Below are 22376 nucleotides of genomic sequence, written 5' to 3'. Positions count from 1 at the left end.
GCCGCGGTCGACATGCCGTAAAGCCTCAGCGGCTTCCTTCCTTGCCGCGCTCTGATCGACGCTCGGTCCGCCTTGTGACGCGCCGGCTGCCGGAGCCGTTTTGACAAGGCGGGCTCGTCCGCCGATTTCGAACGCCAAGGCGAGAAACAGATGGCGTCCCTGCTAAGCTTCCCTGGGCCTGCCGCCCGCCACGAGCACGCCACGCGACGCGCGCTAGCCAGGCCAGCCTGCCATCCCACGCTCTGGATGGGACGTGACAGCAGGTCGGGCCCGCCACCACCAGGCCTCGGGACGCGGCGGATCTGTTGGGGAACGTAGTAATTTCAAAAAAATTCCTACGCACACGCAAGATCATGGTGATGATATAGCAACGAGAAGGGAGAGTGTTCGTCCACGTACCCTCGTAGACCGTAAGCGGAAGCGTTAGCACAACGCGGTTGATGTAGTCGTACGTCTTCACGATCCGACCGATCCAAGCACCGAACGTACGGGACCTCCGAGTTCAGCACACGTTCAGCTCGATGACGATCTCCGGCCCTCCGATCCAGCAAAGGCTCCGGAGATGAGTTCCGTCAGCACGATGGCGTGGTGACGATGATGATGTTCTACCGGCGCAGGGCTTCGCCTAAACTCCGCGACGATATGACTGAGGTGGAATATGGTGGAAGGGGGCACCGCACACGGCTAAGGAACGATCCGTAGATCAACTTGTGTGTCTTTGGGGTGCCCCCCGCCCCCGTATATAAAGGAGCCAGGGGGGAGGAGGCGGCCGGCCTAGAGGGCGCGCCAAGGGGGGGAGTCCTACTCCCACCGGGAGTAGGACTCCCTCTTTCCAAGTAGGAGTAGGAGAAGGGGGGGAAAGAGGAGGAAGAGGGGAAGGAAAGGGGGGCGCCGCCCCCCTTCCCTTGTCCTATTCGGACTAGGAGGGGGAGGGGCGCGCGGCCCCCTCCTGGCTCCTTCCCTCTTCTCCCTCGTGGCCCAAGTAGGCCCATTAACCCCCCGGGGGGTTCCGGTAACCTCCCGGTACTCCGGTAAAATGCTGATTTCACCCGGAACCATTCCGACGTCCAAACATAGGCTTCCAATATATCAATCTTTATGTCTCGACCATTCCGAGACTCCTCGTCATGCCCGTGATCACATCCGGGAGTCCGAACAAACTTCGGTACATCAAAACGTATAAACTCATAATAAAACTGTCATCGAAACGTTAAGCGTGCGGACCCTACGGGTTCGAGAATTATGTAGACATGACCTAAAACCATTCTCGGTCAATAACCAATAGCGGGACCTGGATGCCCATATTGGTTCCTACATATTCTACGAAGATCTTTATCGGTCAAACCGCATAACAACATACGTTGTTCCCTTTGTCATCGGTATGTTACTTGCCCGAGATTTGATCGTCGGTATCCAATACCTAGTTCAATATCGTTACCGGCAAGTCTCTTTACTCGTTCTGTAATACGTCATCTCATAACTAACTTATTAGTTATAATACTTGCAAGGCTTAAGTGATGAGTATTACCGAGAGGGCCCAGAGATACCTCTCCGACAATCGGAGTGACAAAAACCTAATCTCGAAATACGCCAACTCAACATGTACCTTCGGAGACACCTGTAGTACTCCTTTATAATCACCCAGTTACGTTGTGACGTTTGGTAGTACCCAAAGTGTTCCTCCGGTAAACGGGAGTTGCATAATTCTCATAGTTACAGGAACATGTATAAGTCATGAAGAAAGCAATAGCAACATACTAAACGATCAAGTGCTAAGCTAACGGGATGGGTCATGTCAATCACATCATTCTCCTAATGATGTGATCCCATTAATCAAATGACAACACATGTCTATGGTTAGGAAACATAACCATCTTTGATTAATGAGCTAGTCAAGTAGAGGCATACTAGTGACTATATGTTTGTCTATGTATTCACACATGTATCATGTTTCCGGTTAATACAATTCTAGCATGAATAATAAACATTTATCATGATATGAGGAAATAAATAATAACTTTATTATTGCCTCTAGGGCATATTTCCTTCAGGATCCGCTGCGGCCGAGGCAGGCGGTTGCGATTCCCGTGGGAGTTACTGTGCAGTAACTTTGCGTAGTAATCGGGGGGAGGGGTCGTGGGGTCGAGGGCGCAGTTAATCCCATGATCCCACGCCCCACCCCCTCAGCTTCGCAGCCCGAGGGCAATAAGTAGGGAGGCAGGGGAGCGGCAAAGCACACGCGCCCTCCTCCCTGCTCTTTCTTCTTACTCTCTCTGCCGCTGCTCCGTGCCCGCCGTACCGCTACCGTTGCTCGCCGTCGCCAAGCTTCTTCTCCCCATGCAGCTCCGCTCGGACGCCATGGCGCGTGAGAAGGAAGGAGACTGGGATGGCTCGGTGGTGATCGAGGATCACCTCAGCTTTCTCCGGGCCATGCGTCGGATGCCCAACGCAGCCCTCGTCAAGGTGCGGGTGCCTCTGCGGGAGTAGATCTCGCCGGTGCCGCAGGGGAACGAGCGGGTCGTCTTCCGCTCGCATTTTCTGCGGCTTCGGCCTCCCGGTGAGCTGGTTCCTCTGCTCCTTCATGGAGTTTTGCCATCTCCAGCCGCACCACTTGACGCCCAACACTATGACGCTGATGTCCGCCTTCGTCACGGCATGCGAGGGCTACCTCGGCATCCTCCCGACCATCAAGCTGTGGGGAGCTTTCTTTTACGCGAAGCTGGGCACCTCTGCCAAGGAGACGGCGGCTGAGTGCGGTGCCTTCGTCGCCATGTGCCGGCCGTCGAAGAAGAACGCCTTCCCGGCTGTCAAGCTGTCACAGTCGGTGAAACTGTGGTAGCAATCGTACTTTTACGTGGACAACGTCGACCCGGCGGTCGACTTCATCAACCTGCCGCCTTACGAGGCCGGCCCCCTACTGGGCCTCAAGCCAACTGGAACTACAAGCCGAAGCCCATATCGGCCAACGCGGCCGCCACCATCAACCGGCTCCAGGTGCTGACAGAGGCGGAGGGTCTCATGGCGTCCGACTTGCTGTTCGCCTTCGTCGAGCGTCGGGTTCTCCCGCTCCACAGCCGTCCTCATCTGATCTGTTGGATGAGCGGGCACCGCGACCCGAGTCGGACGGTGGCCCTAATGGTGAACGATCATCGACCTCAAGGTGTCGGAGGAGTCCTGGTGGTTCGGCAAGCGGCTCTACTCCCGCGACAACCCGCCGCCTGCCGTAAGTCTCTTAGCTTTCCCTTTTTTAGCTCTTGCCTTGGTCTTGGTCTTGGTTTTGGTATTGAGTGGTCCTTCTTTGGAGCACAGATCTACATGTCTTCGGTAACGGCCGCCCTCGTGGGGCTTGGTGGTAACTACCAGCCGGACCGGGAGGTGAGTGATGTGGACGACCGCTACGGGCCCTTGGGGGCGGCCGCCTTGGAGGATGACACCGTAGGCGGCGGTGATGGAGCGGGCGGCTCCGAAGAAGGAGGTGGCGTGGAGACCTGGCCCGACGACGACAACGAGGAAGACGAGCCGCGCCCTGCGCGGGACGCCGTAAATACAGGCGCGTGCCCTTCCGCCGGGCCGTCCGCTCAAGGCAGAAAGCGCAAGCGGAAATAGGGCGCCGCCCTGTTCGGCAGCGCACCGAAGAGGCCCAAGAACCCGGCCGCCACGACCAGGCAGAAAGAGGCCGCAGCGAAGGTGGCCAAGTTCCAGAAGCTGCCAAAAGTGCTGCCCATGGTGTCGGCGTAAGTACCTCCCTTGTGCGTTCCCTTGAGTTTTTCCCGGCTGATCCGACCTGAAATTTCTTTGCTTTACTTTTTTGTCTCAGGGCCCTGCTTTCCCTCAACAAGTCGGCCGCCGCCTCTATCATCAGGTCGGCGGAGATCTCCACCACCACTTAGCAAATCGATCTGGCCGCTGACCTCCAGGAGGCGCAGGAGCGAAACGCGCGAGAGGTGCATGAGGAGCGGGAAGCCGCCCGCCTGGAGAAGGCAGAGGCTGACAAGGCGGAGGCTGACAAGGCGGGGGCGTCCGTGCTAAAGAAGCTGGCGGAGGCGGAAGCTGATGCCGCGGTGAAGGAGCGGCTCGCGGTGGCCATACGCTGCCAGGAGCCGCTGCTCGTCGTTCCCCTGAACTCCGCGCCACCTCCCCCAGAGTTCGTGGCGTCGACCGGGGGAGCCAGCGACGAGCAGCCGGTCATGGAGAGGAAGGGCGGCGATGTCGTCATGCCGGACATTGTCGTGCCCCCGCCACCGCTGTCTGGCGGAGTGCAAGACGAGCAGCCGGCCGCCCCGCCGGCGCCACCAGCTGGGAATGAGGTGGTGACGGGCCCAACTCTAGAGGCCACACACCCGTGCGCCGTCGTCTCGCAAGGGCGGTCTCGGTACCGCGACCGCTAGAGGTCGGCGCTGCGAGCTCGTCAGCTCTGGACACCAAGGCAACCAGCGCCGCACCCTCCGGCTGGGTGCGCGGAGGCGGGACGGGGGCCTTAAACCAGGGGGCCCTTGACGTCTAGGACAAGCTCCGGGCTGAAGCCGACGCCCTCAAGCGGTGCAATGAGGCGTTCCTGAACTCGCGAACAGCCATCCGGGTATGCTTCTCGCTTCTTTGGTTTTTTATCTTTTTATTTCTTGGTGGGGGCGCGCTAGTGCACCCACTGGGTGTAGTCCCCAAGTTTTGGGCTGGCTGCTGAGCAGACAGTCCGGAACTTTAACTTGCAAGCACCAGGTGCTAACTCGTTCTGGCATCTCTATTGCATGATTACCACAACCTTCGCGCGGCCACCTTCAACTATAGAGTCCGGGAGCTGGAGAGGCAGACCGCCAACTTGTCAGAGAGCCGGAGTAAGTCTTGGCTTTCCTTTCTGGCGCACCCACGGGCTGTAGTCCCCGAGATTTGGGTCGTCTGCTGAGCAGTCGGGCTGGATCTCCCCGGCAACTGTATTTCTTTCTTTGATCATTGATAACTTCTTTCTTCTGCGGGGGTGCGATGGCGCACCCGTGGGCTATAGTCCCCGAGATTCAGGCCGACTGCTGAGCAGTCGGGCCGGATCTCCCCGACAACTGCATCCCTTTCTTGTCGAATGTTGATGTCCTTTCCCTTCTTCTTTCTTGGCAGAGGCCAACGCCGCCTTGCAGCAGCAGCTGGGCGCAACTAACACCGCGCTGCGCGCTAAGGAGGTGGAGTGCAGTAAGCTGGCCGAGGAGCATGACCGACTGGTCACGCAGCTGGCGGAGCACACGGGGCTTCTCCAAACGGCTCAGAAGGAGGCGAAGGCGAAAGAGACCAGCCTCTTTGCTGAGTTCGAGATCGAGCGCTCCGTCTGGGCCAACAAGGAGGCTCAACTGACTGCCGGCTTCGGTAGCATCGAGGACATGGTCGACGGTAAGTTTCCTCTTTTTTCTTTCTTTGAGTTGCTGGCCTCTGCTTAGGCCGACCGTTTGCTTTTAACTTCTATCTTCTTTGCTTTTTCATCCAAGCAGACTTCTTCCCAGGCCACTCCGTTGCCACGAACCAGGCCATTGAGGCTTCTCGCGAGGAGCGGACGGCAGAGGGCGTGCAGATTGCCGCCGACGCTCTCCGGACCCTCAACGAACAGCTTCTCAGCATCCAAGCCGCCTTCTGCCGACTCACCAGATGTTGTGTCGTCTTCAAGGCGTCAGGGCCCAGGAGATTTCCGCCCTCTGGCCAGGCATGATGGCTCCGTGCACGCCCAGTCGGACTGTCGACTAGCTGGAGGTGGCGGCTGGTCGCCTGAAGGCCTGGAAGGGCTCTTTGGCCCGGGCTGGAGCGCGTCGGGCTCTGGAATTCGTTAAGGCGTGGTACCCTAGGCTAGATCTAGCCCAGCTGACCATGTTCCGGTAGGAGGCGCAGGAAGAGCTGGTGGCGGTGGAGGACGACCTTGTCAAGCGGACAGCGGTGATCGCCGACTACACCGACACCAGCGTTTTCATCCCGGAGCTGGTTGACGAAGGCGCCAAGGCGCCACCGGAGTGGTTTGGGCTGAACCCAAAGGACAGCGAGGACTCGGCCGAGGTGATTGATTCCAGCGACGAAGGAGAGGACGCGGAGTATGAGGACAACGAAGAGGACGCGCCGGAGGTCAGAGCGGACGGCCAGCCCCAGCCTGACCATGCCTCAAGCAACTATCCATGCTCAAGCGCGCCGACTGCTGCTGAAGGCGACCAGACGGAGACCAAACAACCGTCTGTTCCACCAACCGGCGCCGCCGACTCTGTCGTCCAGCCGTCCACTACTCCACCCGACGCCGCTGACTCCACTGTCCGGCCGGAGCCCTCTGCTACTTCTTAGGCCGTCGCCTTTGTTTTCCCTGTTTATCGGTCTCGACAAAACTTGTTAAATTTGCACAATTCCACCCACGGGGTGTATTTCAAACTCTGTTGAATGCTGGCCAAGGGGCCTTTTGCTATGTAAATATGCTTTAATTGCAAATTTTCGACTTTCCTTGCTTTCTGCCCCTTGCTCTTTTCCTTTTCTGCCCTCCCTTTGCTATCCTTTGGCCAGCCGAACGGCCGCTCTGCGGACTGCGGCTGGGCCAAGTGCTTAGCTACTTTTGGGAGGGCAAGTACTTAGCCGGTTGGAGCGTTGGCAAAGTAAGTAGAAGCCGGCCGGCCGGCTGCTCAGTAGCCGGTCGAGTAGGCGGATGCCGGCCTCGGCTATGTGCGCGCTTTTTCCTTAGCCGTTTCTCGCATGGGCACCGTTTTTGCAACTCCTGTCCGTCGTTCAGTCGCTCTGCGAGCTGCGGCTTCTGACGGGAGAAGTTTTCTGGTGCCGACACACTACTTGTCCGACTGCAGGAGGCGGCACATAGTAGAAGGTAGCGAGCCCCCCGGGCCGACTAGTCGAGCCCGGTGCCAGGCGGAATAATGAAAACGACACATTCATGGGCATAATTCTTATCATATAGATAAAAGAGGGTAGTCACCGAGTTCTTCTCGGGGGACCCGGAGTCTTCATACTTAATACAAAAGGTAGCGTGGTACATATTGTTTTTAACTGTAAAATCTTCGGAGGAGCTTTGCATTCCATGGCCTCTCCGTCTCCTTGCCTGAGTCGTCTCTTTTGCGTGCTCTGGGCTTCTGAGCGTCGATCAGGTAGTAGGAACCGTTGCCCGGCACTTTGCTGATGATGAAAGGGCCTTCCCAAGGGGCCGACAGTTTGTGCTGGCCAGCTGTTCCTTGTATCAGCCGGAGCACAAGGTCTCCCTCTTGGAAGGATCTTGGCTTGACCTTGCGATTGTAGTACCGGTGTAGATTCTGCTAGTAGATGCGGACCAGCTGAGTGCCAACAGCCGGCCCTCTTCCAGCAGGTCGACGCCGTCTTCTCGTGCTTCTTTGGCCTCCTCCTCGGTGTACATGGTGACTCGAGGGGAGTCAAATTCTATTTCTGTCGGGATGAAGGCTTCGACACCGTAGACGAGGAAGAAGGGCGTGAAGCCGGTTGACTTGTTCGGAGTTGTGCGCAAGCTCCAGAGGACGGCCGGCAACTCCTTGAGCCAGCAGCCGGCCGAACGCTCTAGAGGCTCGACTAGTCGGGGCTTGATGCCAGACAAAATGAGGCCGTTTGCTTGCTCCACTTGGCCGTTTGATTGCGGATGGGCAACGGACGCTAAGTCTATTCGGATGCCTTGAGTCACGTAGAAACGAGCCAAGGCTCCTTTGGCAAAGTTTGTGCCGTTGTCGGTGATGATGTTGTGTGGTATGCCGTACCGAGTGGTGATGTCGGTGATGAAAGTCACGGCATTCGGCCCATTCAATTTCTTGATTGGCTTTGCTTCCATCTACTTGGTGAACTTGTCCACAGCGATAAGCAAATGAGTCATGCCGCTGCGAGCCGTCTTGAATGGCCCCACCATGTCCATCCCCCAAACGGCAAAGAGCCAGGCGATGGGAATAGTCTTGAGTGCAGAAGCCGGCAGATGTGGCTTGGAGCGGAACTTTTGGCACCCTTGGCACTTCTGGACCAAGTCTTTGGCGTCTTCTAGAGCAGTCGGCCAGAAAAAATCATGGCGGAAAGCTTTGGCAACAAGTGATCTTGAAGCCGCGTGGTGACCACATCCACCTTGGTGGATATCCTTGAGGTTTGCTTCGCCTTGGTCCTGCTCCACGCAGCGCTGATACACACCAGTGACACTGCGTTGTACCAGTTCTCTGTTGACGATGGTGTATGCTGCTGCCCGTCGTTGTACTTGTCGGGCCGAGATCTCATCAGTCGGCAGTTCTTTGTTCACCAGATTTACCAGAAAGTTGAGGATGGGTTGAGCCCATGATGGTGTTGCTATTTCTTCGACTGCCACTTCTGCAACTTGTACAAGGGTGGTTGGGCCGGGAGGCGGCGGGTTGGAGTTGGCTGCCGCCTGTTGAGTTGGAGAAGTCCCCGGGCCGACTGCCGCAGTCCCCGGGCCGGGTTCTGGAGTCCTCGGGCCGGGTTGGGCTGCTACAGTCCCTGTGCCGTCTGCCGAAGTCCCCGGGCCGCCTGCCGAAGTCCCCGCGCTGGCTCCTGGGTCCCTCAAGTCGGATCCGGCTGCTTCGGGAGGGACCGGCATGAAGATGGAGTCTGATTCTGGTGACGGTTTGACAGATGACTTGAGGAGGCGGTGTAGGGCGACGCCGGCTGGTATTTCTTGTCGGGTGGAGCCGATCCGTGCCAGGGCATCTGCTTGCTCGTTGTCATTCCTTGGCACATGGAGGAACTCGCACCCCTCAAAGTATCCACTAAGTTGATGTACGAAGAAGCGGTAGCTTGCCATATTTGCATCCTTGGCGTCCTAGTCGCCTGGCGACTGCTGGACCACCAAGTCGGAGTCCCCATAGCACAAGATCCGGCGAATGCCGAGTTCCCTGGCAAGCCGATTTAATCGTACACTAATCATACACGCAAATGTGTACGATCAAGATCACGGACTCACGGGAAGATATCACAACACAACTCTAGACACAAATTAAAATAATACAAGCTTTATATTACAAGCCAGGGGCCTCGAGGGCTCAAATACATAAGCTCGAATACACAAGAGTCAGCGGAAGCAACAATATCTGAGTACAGACATAAGTTAGACAAGTTTGCCTTAAGAAGGCCAGCACAAAAGCATCTACGATCGAAAAGGCAAGGCCTCCTGCCTGGGAGCCTCCTAACTACTCCTGGTCGTCGGCGTCCGTCACGTGGTAGTAGGCACCCTCGGGGTAGTAGAAGTCGACAAAGGTGGCATCTGGCTCCTGGACTCCACCATCTGGTTGCAACAACCAGAAGGAAGAAAGAAGGGGGAAATGGGTAGCAAAGCAACCGTGAGTACTCATCCAAAGTACTCGCAAGCAAGGATCTACACTACATATGCAACATTATCAATGAAATGGGATGTATCTGTGGACTGGGCTGCAGAAATGCCAGAACAGAGAGAAGGCCTAGTCCTATCGAAGACTAGCATCTTCTGGAAACCACCATCTTGCAAACAGGAGGGAGTAGAATAGCATAAAGTAAAGTAGTAGTAGTGTTATCAACCTCGGCCAGAGATCCTTTCTCGACTCCCTGCGAGAAAGCAATCCCAGAGCCATACTATCCAATTTTCATCACAATCCAATTCTCATCACCATCCAATTCTCATCACAAGTATCCAGTTCTAGTTGTATCGATCGGGATACAACTCCGAGCGTCCGTTACCGTAGGATAGGCTATCGATAGATGTTTTCTTCCCTGCAGGGGTGCACCAACTTACCCACCACGCTCGATTAACTCCGGCCGGACACACTTTCCTGGGTCATGCCCGACCTCGGCCAAACAATACGCTGCAACCCGACCTAGACTTAACAGAGAGGTCAGCACACCAGACTAAACCTATGCCTCGAGGGGTCATGGGCCATCTCCCCAGAAACTCCTGCACGTTGCGTGGGGGGCCGGTGAGCAGACCTAGCTACCTTCCTACACAGGCAGGAGCTTACCAGTCCAACCCGGCACGCACCGCTTAGTCGCTGACGTCTATTAAGCTTCGGCTGATGTATATGACGCAGAACGCCCATACTATGCCCATGTGATGGTTAGTGCTATCAGGCCAGAGGCCCCTCGGATCAAATATCCAAACCGTTAGTGTGTTGGTAGTGCGGTCACGAGCAGAGACTCACGAAAGATGTGACCCCGTCGCCCCGTCTCGAGGACTTGCGGCAAGGGCTAAGAATGCCCAGCCATGCCTCGTATTCAACTCTCGGGTACCCCCGGGTCAACCCGTCTCCACAACACTTGCAATTATGCTCGCGTGGGTACCCCTCCGGGTCGACCCGTCTTTAGTAACATGGTTCAGTGTAAAGTCATAGTAATCATAGTAACTGTGTGTCTAAACATCAAGGGGAAAACCCGAGGAATCACCCCCAATGAATTCCACTCGATGTAATCATCAAGGTGAACGTAAGAGGAATCACCCCCGAGGTTTACACTTGAGGGGTTGCACGACAGAGTCGTATCAGAAGTGGTTAAGGCGAAATCACCCTCGATGACCACGACCGAATAGCTACACTACCGGGTTAACATCAGAAGTGCTGTAGAGGTCTCACCCTCGGCACTCGATAGTAACCAAGTAGTGTCGAGCAACTAAGGGGAAGTGATGTGCGGTGTCGGGGCCTAGTCTTAGATCTCGTTGATCGGGTCTTCGATGATGAAGCAGGGGCAACAAGGACAATGTGGGGGTCACTGATGGATCACTAACCAACCTATACTGAGCAGTTTAGGATAAGCAGGTAAGGTAACAATAAGCAGGTTACAAAAGCAGGCTATGCATCAGAATAGGAGCAAACAATAACAATAGAAAAATCTAATGCAAGCATGAGAGAATGGAATGGGCGATATCGGGATGATCGAAGGGGGGGCTTGCCTGGTTGCTCAGACAAGAAGGAGGGGTCGTTGTCGACGTAGTCGATCACAGAGGCATCAGCAGCGGTCTCAAGGTCCATCGGAGAGAAGAGAGGGAAGAAACAGTAAATATAAAGCAAACATAGCATCACAAAGCATAATGTGGCAATATGTTGTGTCGGGTGTGACTTAACGTATGGCTACACGATATAGGTGAAGGGGGAAAAATCAACCGGGAATGTATTGCCGGTTCCGGACCTGTGTCAGACAGATGATCGGAGGGGAAATGTTCCATGTTCATCATGCTAGGGGCATGTGACAGATGAACGGACCGCGAAATCGGATTCGTTGGATTTTTCTGAGCAACTTTCGTGTAGAAAACATTTTCATCCGAGTTACAGTTTAATTTCTATGAATTTTCAAAGATTAAAGCATATTCTGGATTTATTTACATAAACAGAAAAGGTAAAATGACGTCAGCAGTCAACAGAACGGCTGACCAGGTCAAACTGACCAGTGGGACCACTGGGACCCACATGTCAGCCTCTGTTCGCTTAACAATGGATTAACTAAACTAGCAGGATCAATTAGGGTGTGGGCCCCAGGTGTCAGTGAGTGTTTTAGGTTAAACTAATTACTTCTATTTATAAAATGCTTTAATTAGCTTAATTACGTGGTGGGGCCCATATGTCAGTGCCACTAGGCTGCCCAGTCAGCACGTTGACTGGGTCAACCCAGTCAACGGGGCCCCCATGGCCCACTGGCAATGACCCAAGGGTGGGGCCCAGGTGTGCCACGTCGGCGGGCGGCGGTGGTTCACCGCCAACGACCAAAAGCACGACGGAGGCGTGCACACCGCGCCGGAAACGGGCCACAGGCGACGGTTTCAGGCGTGCTTGGGCTCGCCTGAACGAGCGGAGCGAGCCGCATCTAACAGGGGTGGTGGGAGCAGCCGGGGGTGGCCGGAGGTGAGTGCCGCGTCGATGGCAGCGGCGACCGGAGAACAACACCGATGGGAAAGACGCATGGGGGCACGAGGGGAAGAGTTGGTGGGTGCTACGGCCTCCTACGAAGACGTCGAGCACGACGATGTGCTCAGACGCCAGCGGCGTGAGCTGTGGCCGCGACGGCGAGCTGAGCGGCGGAGCAAGCTTTCGGCCGACATCGAATCAATTGCTAGAGCTCAAAATCGAGCGCGTGGCGTGAGGGGAATGAGAGAGATGCTCACAGGGGTCCTGCAGATGTGCTTAGCGGGCGCGGGGAAGGCTTGATGACGACGAACGGCGATGGCGATCCGAGGTGGCCGAGGAGGAAGATGAAGTCGCCGCCGTCACTGCAGGGGCTCCGAGCTCCAACTTGATGTGGCAAGCGGTGTAGGGGACGACGACGGAGCGAACAGGCATGTTGGAAAGGCGCGTGGAGGACGGTGGCCGCGAGGGCGACAGCGGCCATGGCGGCTGTGGCGTTCGGATGCGATGGGGAGGGGATCTGGGGTGTGAGGGAGAGAGCGAAGCGGGCGAGGGGAAAGGACTGGCGCGAGTGGGGTGGCAGAGCAAGTGGAAGGGGAGCCCGAGGCGTCGCCCTTATCCTCTCCCGGCGAGGCCAGCGAGGTGGTCGGGTGGCGCCGAGGCGCCCGGTCGGTCGAACAGTGGGAGGTGGGAGACGACAGGGGAGGGGTAATGGGCCACATGGCCTGTTGGGCTTAGCCCGGAGGGTTAGGCCCAGGGGGGTCAGGGGCCTTTTCTCTCTCCCCCCTTTTTTCCTTTCTTTTGCTCTTTTCTTTTTACAGAAAAAATGCTATGCAATATTTCGGCTGCCAAAAGGAGTTCTGAAAAATGTGGGACTTGGCCAAATAAATACATTACAATATTTGGCACCTGCCACAAAAGTTTGGGAGGAGTTTGAAATGATCTGGATTTTTCACAATTGGAAAAGCATTCAAAAATGCTGATTTGGAACTACTTTAATTCCTAGGGGAATTTAGCTATCTCAAATGATGTTGAATCACTCATGACATTTAGTCAGTGAATATTTTCAACCTAGCGAACATTTTTGTTTTACAGTTTGGAGGAATAATTTATTTGACTTTATTTTAAAAAATTGAATTTGAATTGGTTTTGAATCAACGTGAGATTAGCAACAGTAACAGTGATGACATGGCGCCATTAACAGAAATTACTGTAGCACGACACTGGGGGTGTTACAGAGGCGTTGTAGGGCGACGCCGGCTGGTATTGCTTGTCGGGTGGAGCCGATCCGTGCCAGGGCATCTGCTTGCTCGTTGTCATTCCTTGGCACATGGAGGAACTCGCACCCCTCAAAGTATCCACTGAGTTGCTGTACAAAGAAGCGGTAGCTTGCCATATTTGCATCCTTGGCGTCCTAGTCGCCTGACGACTGCTGGACCACCAAGTCGGAGTCCCCATAGCACAAGATCCGGCGAATGCCGAGTTCCCTGGCAAGCCGGAGCCCTTGTATGAGTGCTTCGTATTCAGCTACGTTGTTGGAGGCGGCAAAGTGGATTTGCAACACATATCTAAGCTTGTTGCCTTTGGGAGAGGTGAGGACGATGCCGGCTCCCAAACCGGTGCGCATCTTTGATCCATCAAAGTGCATCCGCCAATGGGTGGAGTCTGGTGCTGGTGGCAGGTACTGGGTCTCGGCCCAGTCTACGACGAAGTCGGCCACCGCTTGTGACTTGATGGCGGCGCGGGGCTGGTAGTAGATGGTGTAGGGGGCCAGATCTATGGCCCATTTGGCCACTCGGCCTGAAGCATCTCAGCTTCCAATGATCTCAGCAAGCGGAGCGGTGCAGACAACAGTAATTGGGTGCTCTTGAAAGTAAGGCTTGAGTTTCTTGGCGGCAAAATGCACACCATAGCACATCTTCTGATAGTGGGGGCAGTTATGCTTAGAGGCGGACAACACTTCACTCAGGTAATACACCGGCCTCTGGACTAGCAGTGCTCTGCCTTCCTCCTTGTGCTCCACCACTATGACCGCGCTGACCACCCGACTGGTGGCGGCGATGTAGAGGAGCATGGGTTCCTTATCAGTCGGGGCCGCTAGGATAGGCGGGGTAGACAACATCTTCTTGAGCTGGCGGAAAGCATCGTCCGCCTTGTCGTTCCACTCGAAAAAATTGGTTTTCTTCATTAGCTGGTACAGGGGGAGAGCCTTCTCGCCCAGCCGACTGATGAAACGGCTGATAGACGCCAGGCAGCCGGTGAACTTTTGCACGTCCAGCATTCGGGTGGGCACCTCCATCTTCTTGATGGCCTTTATCTTCACAAGGTTGCATTCTATGACGCGCTCTGAGACCAGGAGGCCAAGAAGTTGGCCGGCTGGTACTCCGAAGACGCACTTCTCTGGGTTGAGCTTGATTTGAAATCGGCGCAAGTTCTCAAATGTCTCTTTGAGGTCTTCTAGCAGCGTGCCACACTTCTCCATCTTCACCACCACGTCGTCCACATAAATGTGGGCGTTTCTGCCGAGTTGCTTGAGGAGACACTTCTGCATGCAACGCTGAAACGTGGCACGACATTCATCAAGCCGAACGTCATGGTCAGGTAGCAAAAGGCTCCGAATGGCGTGATGAAGGCGGTCTTCAGCCTATCGGCCGGGTTCAGCTTGATCTGGTGGTATCCTGAGTACACATCCAAAAAACTCAGCAGCTCGCATCCGGCTGTGGATTCTATCACCTGGTCAATTCTTGGCAAAGCAAAGGGATCTTTGGGGCAAGCTTTGTTGAGGTTGGTATAATCAATACACATGCGCCATTGTTTATTCTTCTTCAGCACAAGAACTGGGTTGGACAACCACTCGGGGAAGAATACTTCCATGATGAAGCCGGCTGCTAGAAGCCGGGCTATCTCTTCTCCAACAACTCTCCTCTTTTCTTCTGACAGGTGGCACAAGGGCTGCCTGACCGGCTTGACGTCTGGTCGTACATGTAGCTTGTGCTCGGCGAAATCCATCGGAAAACCCGGCATGTCTTTGGGAGACCATGCAAAGATATCCCGATTCTCACGGAGGAAATCAACGAGCTCGCTTTCCTATTTGGTGTCAAGGTTTGCCCCTATGACAGCGTGCCTCTCCGGGTGCTCCGGGTCCAAGGGTATCTTCTTTGTTTCCTTCGCTGGCTTGAACGAGCCCTCAACTTACGACTCCTTGGGGGGGGTGACATTTCCGGCTGCTTGCCTGCCATCGCCACAACTCGCTCAAGGAGCTGCTTTTGAGCTGCAATCACAAGGGACTCGGTCAGCCGGCTGTTGTCTGCAATGCAGGCGGACAACTTCTTGTTGTCTCCGACTATGGTCAGGATTCCTTTGGTAGTCGGCATCTTCATCTTGAGGTAAGCATAGTGGGGGACCGCCATGAACTTGGCCAGAGCAGGCCGGCCAAGTAGTACATGATAAGGCCTCTCAAGGTCCACCACCTCAAACCAAATTGACTCTCGGCGGAAGTGATTTTTGTCCCTGAAGAGAACATCGATTTGGGTCTTGCCGACTGGTGAGCAAGAAAGGCCAGGAACTATTCCATGGAATATAGTCCGACTGGGCTGAAGTTGCTTCTGCTTGATTCCCAACTTCTCCATTGTGTCACGGTACAGGATGTTGATGTTGCTGCCGCCATCTATCAGGACTCGGGAGAAATGAGCTGCCCGCCTCTCCGTCGCGAAGGTGGCGTCTAAGACCAGGGCATAAGAACCAGGGGAGGGCATCACCTCCGGGTCGTCAGCCCTGCTCCAACTGATAGGCTTCTCAGACCAGTGCATAAACTTTGGGGTCCCTGACGCTACTGCATGTACTTCTTGTTGCTGTTGCCGTCTGCCGCGCTTGTCGTTGGCCACGCTGGTGAACACGACGTAGGCTCCATGCTCCACAGGGTACTCATCTTGTATGGCACCGACTAGCCGAACCGCTGGCTGCTGGGGTGGAGGAGGCGGTGGGTCGGTAGGCGGTGGAGGCAGGAGTCCATCTCCCTTGGCGATTCGGGTGAGCCAGTGACACGTTCGAGTGGTGTGATTGGACGGCTTCGTGCCGCTATGGAACTTGCAGGGTGCATCAAGAGTCTGCTCGTACGAGAAAGCGGGCATCCAATTGGGTTTGCCGCCCTTCTGACGCTTGGGTGGTGGTTTCCCTTCCGGCTGCTGGTCCTCGACTGTCGCCACCTGTCGGCTTGTGGAAGCCAACTACGTGGCCTTGCGCTTGTTGTCGCTCGGTTGCTGCCGCCGACTGGTGTCACCAGCCGGGGTCCGAGGAGCCTAAGGAGCTACCTTGCTGGATGCATCGACTTGGATCTCCGCCTTCATGCATGAGTCGGCTGTGGCGTATTTGTCGGTGATGATCAGCAGCTCGTCGAGAGTCGTCGGCTCATCACAGAGGAGTCGGTGCTTGAGGAGGGTGCCCTCTCGGCACCCGGCGGTGAAGTATTCGATGGCCTGCACCTCATGCACGCCTTCGCAGGAGTTGCGCAGCTCGGCCCGGCGCGTGAGATAATCACGAGTTGATTCGCTGGGCCCTTGGACGCACAAGGAGAGCTGGCGGGGCTGAGGACGCTTGTACGTGTTGGTGAAGTTGCGGACGAAGGCTTTGGTGAAATCAACCCAATTGTTGATGCTGCGGGGCTTCAAGCTGTTAAGCCACGTCCGGGCTGTGCCCTGGAGCATGAGCGAGACTTACTTCACAGCAACGCGTTTGTTGCCGTTCGCTATGCTGACGGCCGTGGAGTAGTCGACCAGCCATTCTTCCAGCTTCACGGAGCCGGTGTACTTGGGCGTATCTCTTGGGAGGGTAAACCCTCGAGGGAAAGGCTCATCTCGGATTCGGGGGCCGAAACAAGGCGGACCCAACACGTCTTCTTCTTCTAGCGCCAGGGAACAATTGAGGCAGTCGATCCGATGGCGGGCGTCGTTCTCCCTGACTCCTTCCCAGCGACCAAGGCGGTCGCCGAGTGTCGGGTGCATAACTGGCGGCGGAGTGGGGTGCATTTCTCCACGAGGCTGAGGAGGAGGTGGGTCGCGTTGCCTCTCCACGGCTCGAGGGCGGCCCTCTGCGCCACACTCGATGGAGAGATGAGTCCGCCTGTGGCTGGCAGCCGGCTCGTTGCCTTTTCTATTATGGATGCCGCCAGTCGGCGTCCGAGATGTTGCATCGTGATCCTGTCGAAGGGGCGGCTCGTCGTTCTGCCGGATAGGCGCTTCGGCGCGGTAGCCGGCTTCTTGCTGCTCGGCGGCCGCATCAAGGAGCTGCTGGACGTGCTCCGTCATGTGGCGATGCTCGTCGCCCTCGTACTTGTCCAGCTCGTCTGCCACCGCCTGGGCGGCTCGTATGTTTTCCGCCGACGTGGTGTAGACGGGACGGTTTGTCCCGAACAAGCTGGCGATGGTCGCGCCACGCATCCGAATCAAGCCGATACGGCTAGGCCCCTCAGGGGCCAGCATTCTGCCAACGGCTCGGTCCATCTCGCGCCGGTAGGCTTTCGAGAGGTGTCGCATGATGGCCAGCCGATTGGCGCTTACGATGAGCTGGACGCGGTGTGCTTCCAGCGTCTCAGCATCTGTGTCTCCCGGGATGGGCGCTGACAAGTCCCGTAGCGCCGCATCGAGTGGGTCTCGAGCGCCTCCGTCCGAGTGCTCACCATTGCTGATGACAAGCACCTCCGTGACGGTGCTCCCGACGCTGTGCTCGCGAGGAGGCGGCTCGTCGTAGACCACCACATTGGTGGGGAACGCGTCAAGCGACGCCGTGTCAGAGTCGACGATCATCGGGTCAGTGGAGCCAACAGAGTCCAAGTCGGCAGCAGGCTCGCTGGTGACGTGGAGCTGGTCGAGGAGGCTGACAAGATGGCTCTCTGGGCAGTCGGTGCCTGCGTCAGATGCAGGCTCGTCGGAGAGGTTGATCTCGCCAACGAGGTCGGCGAGGCAGCTTGCTGCGCAGGCGATCTTCGCGCCGCGTAGCGCATCGAGGCTGACGCCGTTGGGCGTGCTGGGCTAGCTGCGCATGCCAGGAAGGAACAAGGTACCCGTCCAGAACATATCTCCGGATGACGGTGCACCTGTCCCCATGGTGGGCGCCAAATGTCGGGGGTTGGGTGCGACATATGCCAAAGGATGGCTTATCATGGTGGGAGCGAGTAGAATTTCGCCGGTGCCTGGAAGCGGGATGAGGCGTAGACACGAACGCCGGCGCACTTTACCCAGGTTTGGGGCTCTCCTTGGAGATAACACCCCTAGTCCTGCTCTGCGGGGTCTCCACATGATCACTAAGGCACTAGTGAGTACAATGTGCTCCTTGAGCTGTGTGCTAGAGGTTGAAGGAGGCAGGGCTAGCTCTCTTCTTCCTCTAGGTATGAGTCTAGTTCTAACAGGTTGGGAACCCTTTGCATGGGTGCCCTGGAGGGGTTATATAGGCCTACCCCCCAGGGGTACAATGGTAACTTGGCCGGGTGTTGGACCCGGTTGTCAGCGCCTCTGGTCGCCGGCTTCTCCGCCGACAGCTGGGGCCCTCCGCCTGGTGGGACCCTCCGACTGGTCCGATATGGAGCTGACAGGCCGCTTCCGCCGCTGGCGGGTCTGGTTGGTGGCTGATCATTGTAGCCGTGATGCTAATGACGCAGGCTTGGTTGGGGAAGGCATGGCTACAGTCCCGCCGCCTGGCGGGAAATCACTGTAGCCTTGCCGTGTATTGTCTAGTTAATGGCGCTCAGGATGCGAGGAAGGATCTGGCTGGCCGCCAGGAGCCGGATCCCCTTGGATCCGACTGGCCGGGCTTGGTCGCCCTCCGGGCCCTCGCTGCCTAGTAGGGCCCGCCGCCTGCGAGCCGTACCGACAGACCGTCGTGGGAGCAGGCCCTGCCTGACTAGGATGACTTCGAGGGTGGGACGACAATAGTGCCGCGCCGTGCGGTGATCTCCGCCTGTACGGGGCACTGTGGCCACGCCAAATCCGAGATTCAGGGGCGAAGGGCTACATTGTAGCCTCAACCTGTCTTGTCCTCTTGATGAGGGGCGCAGACTCTGAGGGCGCCGGGTGGCCGCCTGCTAGAAGCCGGCCTCCCCAGAGGTCGTCCGCTAGGAGTCGGCCTATCTTGGTGCCGTCTGCTGGTGCTCGGCCATCTTTGGGCAGCCGACCACCGGAAGGCGCTGCTTCATTCTGGAGTCTCGTGGGGTGAAGCCGACCCAATGTCTTGAAAGGATTAGCGACTCGGGTTAGGCTACCCATGGCCCATTACTCCGACACCTCCCCGGACCCGCTGGTCGGTGGCACATTGGCCTTTCCCCATCCAACAGCACACCCTCGCCCGCCTGCTTCGTCGCCGACGCCGCCGGCCATTTTTTCCGATAGAAAAAGGATATATAAATAGTTCTACCATAGACAGATAAAAGAAAAGATCAACTACTCTTCGTTTTCCGACTCCGACTGTGTAATGTCCTCCTCCGACGTCTGAATGTAGGCGCCAGCATACCGCTCGTCCTCGGAGTCCCAGGACGATGCTTTTCCTAGCTTCATGTTCAATTGAGCGGCCTGCTTCCGCGCATGCTTGTCCTCCCAATAGGCGGCTCGCTCCGTCCTACTCGCCTCCTTCTCCGTCCTCCTTTGCTTGTAGAACTGGCGCTCATTGACGATGTCCTGCGGGAAGCGTTCGCGCCACACCGCCATGGCTTCCACGTCCATCTTGGCGATGGCGAGGCGACGCTTCCACCTCCGGTTGTCACGACGACCCTCGTCGGTGAAAAGCCGCGAGAGAGGCACGAGATCCTGTGCCCACTGGCTCGTCGACACATCCGAAAAATTCATATCCCGACAAGGCCGCCGGAGGCACCACACCGTCGTGTCGTATGCGCGGGCCGCCTCCTCTCTGGTGTCGAAGGTGCCGAGAATGAGGCATTTCTCGCCAAACCAGATCTCGGAGGAGAAGGCGTCGGAGCGGCGCTCGCGGACTCTGCGAAAATCCGAAGCACCCAGGCGGCGCATCGACATGGTGGTGCAGTGGTGGTGAGGCTAGTGAGAGGGAGCGAGACGAGTGGGCGGCGAACAGAGTGTGGAGGGAGCGCCTTCTTAATAACGAGCGTCGGCCGTGGCACGCCAAAACCAGCGCGCGCTAGGCCGATTTTTTCCCGCACGCGCGAATCTTTCCCGCGCGCTGGAGCGCCAAAACCAGGGCGACGACATGGCCGCTGGCATGATCTATGCGCGCGCAGTCATGAAATGGGTTGGCGCGTTGGGCGCACTGCCAACCTAAATCTAAAAGAGGATGGACGCCGGGCGGTCGACCGACCCAAACGGACAAAAGGCGGACAAAAGCACCGTGCATTTGGGTCAGCCCATTGGAGTTGCTCTGATGGGCATTTCTGATAGTGATGGGTGCTGACACAGGGTTCATGAAAATGCCATGTATGTATGTATGTACACTCATTGGAGAGGAGTGCCTGCCTTCCATACCATGTATGTACAACATTCCTCTACACTACTATTAAACAAGAGAACATGTTTAAGGCGAATGAAGCTTTTATTCAGAGCTTCGAGTTAGTACGAGCACGCCATATTAGTGCGACAGAATCAGACCACTGTTTTGTCCTGATTGAGACCCGAGAAGCGCAGATACCACGAGGGTCAAAACAGTTTAGGTATGAGGATGTGTGGCAGTCCCACGCCGAGTATGACAAGGTTGTTGCTGAGGCATGGCGACGAAATCATACTGGACAGGGGCTTGCAAGTATCCAAAACACCTTGAAACTCCTCCAAACTGAGTTGGGAACATGGAGTGCTAACGAGTTCGGGTGTCTTGCGAAAACGGTTCGGAAACTGCAAGGAAAATTGGAAAATTTAAGAGGTCAGTCTATTGGCAGGGGGCCATCCGATGAGGAAAGGGCTACAGTGTTGAAACTTAGAGAAGCACTGCGGCAAGAGGAGGTTTCGATTCGGCAGTGATCAAGAGTGCCATGGCTAAGAAAGGGTGACCGAAACACAACATATTACCATGCACAGGGGGTGCAGCGGAAGAGGATGAACTGGATTGTTAACCTTCAACGCTCAGATGGGTCTGTATGCGTGTCTGAAGCTCAAGACAAGGCAGAAGTGCAGGCGTTCTATCAGAATCTATATTCTTCCCAAGGTGTAAATGATATGAATGAGCTGCTGGATTTTGTTCCGACTCATGTTACAGTGGATATGAATGCATTCCTGGATAAACCCTTCCATCCCGATGAGGTGCGGACGGCTCTGTTTCAGATGTCACCGTCCAAAGCCCCGGGTGTCGACGGGTTTACTGCGGGTTTTTTCCAAAGGCACTGGGATCTTATTAAAGGAGACCTAGTACCGGCGATTCTTGGCTTTTTGAATGGGGGAGATATACCTTTTGGTTTCAATGATACTTCCATAACTCTTATACCGAAGGTAAGGAACCCTCAATCGATATCTCAGTACTGTCCCATCTCCTTGTGTCCAGTTCCGTATAAAATTGCCGCCAAAATGATTTCTATCAGGTTCAAAGAGTTACTGGAGATAGTGGTGGGTGAGGAACAAAGTGCTTTTGTTCCCGGCCGCCTGATTACTGATAATGTGGTTGTGTCCTTTGAGAGTGTTCATACCATGAGAATGCGGAAGAAAGGGAAGAACTATACGTGTGCTGTCAAGCTCGACATGATGAAGGCCTATGATAGAGTGGAATGGCATTATTTACAGGCAATCATGCTCTAGCTCGGCTTCAGTGTCAATTTTGTGAATCTGGTAATGAAATGTGTTTCCTCGGTAAGGTTCACAGTTAGGGTGAATGGTGAGCTCCTTCCGTTTTTTGATCCTTCTAGGGGTCTGCGACAGGGCTGCCCTATGTCACCGTTTCTTTTTCTCCTCTGTGCAGAAGGGCTAACCTCATTGCTCAATTCCTATGGAGGCGGTGTTGTGGACAGGGGGATACGAGTGTCCTTATGAGCGCCGTGGGTGAGCCATCTGCTTTTTGCCGATGACAGCCTCATCTTCATCAGTGCAACACAGGAGAGTGCTGATCGGCTCAATGCTACATGTTCGGGCTAGTCAGTGAATCGAGAGAAAAGTGTTGTCTTCTTCTCACCAAATACACCGAACGCCAGAAGGCAGACTGTCAAGTTTGTCCTAGGGATTCAGGTGGAAGCTTTCAGCGACCGATATCTTGGATTGCCGACTGCGGTTGGTAGGATCACTAGTGGCACCTTCGATCACATAGGTGATCGATCGAAAGGCAAGATGAATGGGTGGGCAGAGCGACTTCTAGCTTGCGCTGGAAGAGAGGCACTAATTAAATCAGTTGTCCAAGCTATCCCGACGTTCAGCATGAGTTACTTCCTATTGACCAAGAAGGTATGCAAGGGTTTAACTGCTAGCATGGCAAAGTTCTGGTGGAGTGGATCCCTCGATCGACGGTCTATGCATTGGCTGTCCTGGGAGAAACTTGCATCTCCAAAAATTCGTGGTGGAATGGGTTTTCGTGATCTCGAGCTATTTAATATTGCGCTCTTGGGAAAACATGGTTGGAGATTCATCACAAACCCTA

Source organism: Triticum aestivum, chromosome 2B, assembly GCF_018294505.1.
Source record: "Triticum aestivum cultivar Chinese Spring chromosome 2B, IWGSC CS RefSeq v2.1, whole genome shotgun sequence".
Classification (NCBI taxonomy): Eukaryota; Viridiplantae; Streptophyta; class Magnoliopsida; order Poales; family Poaceae; genus Triticum; species Triticum aestivum.
This window is presented reverse-complemented; position numbering follows the sequence as displayed.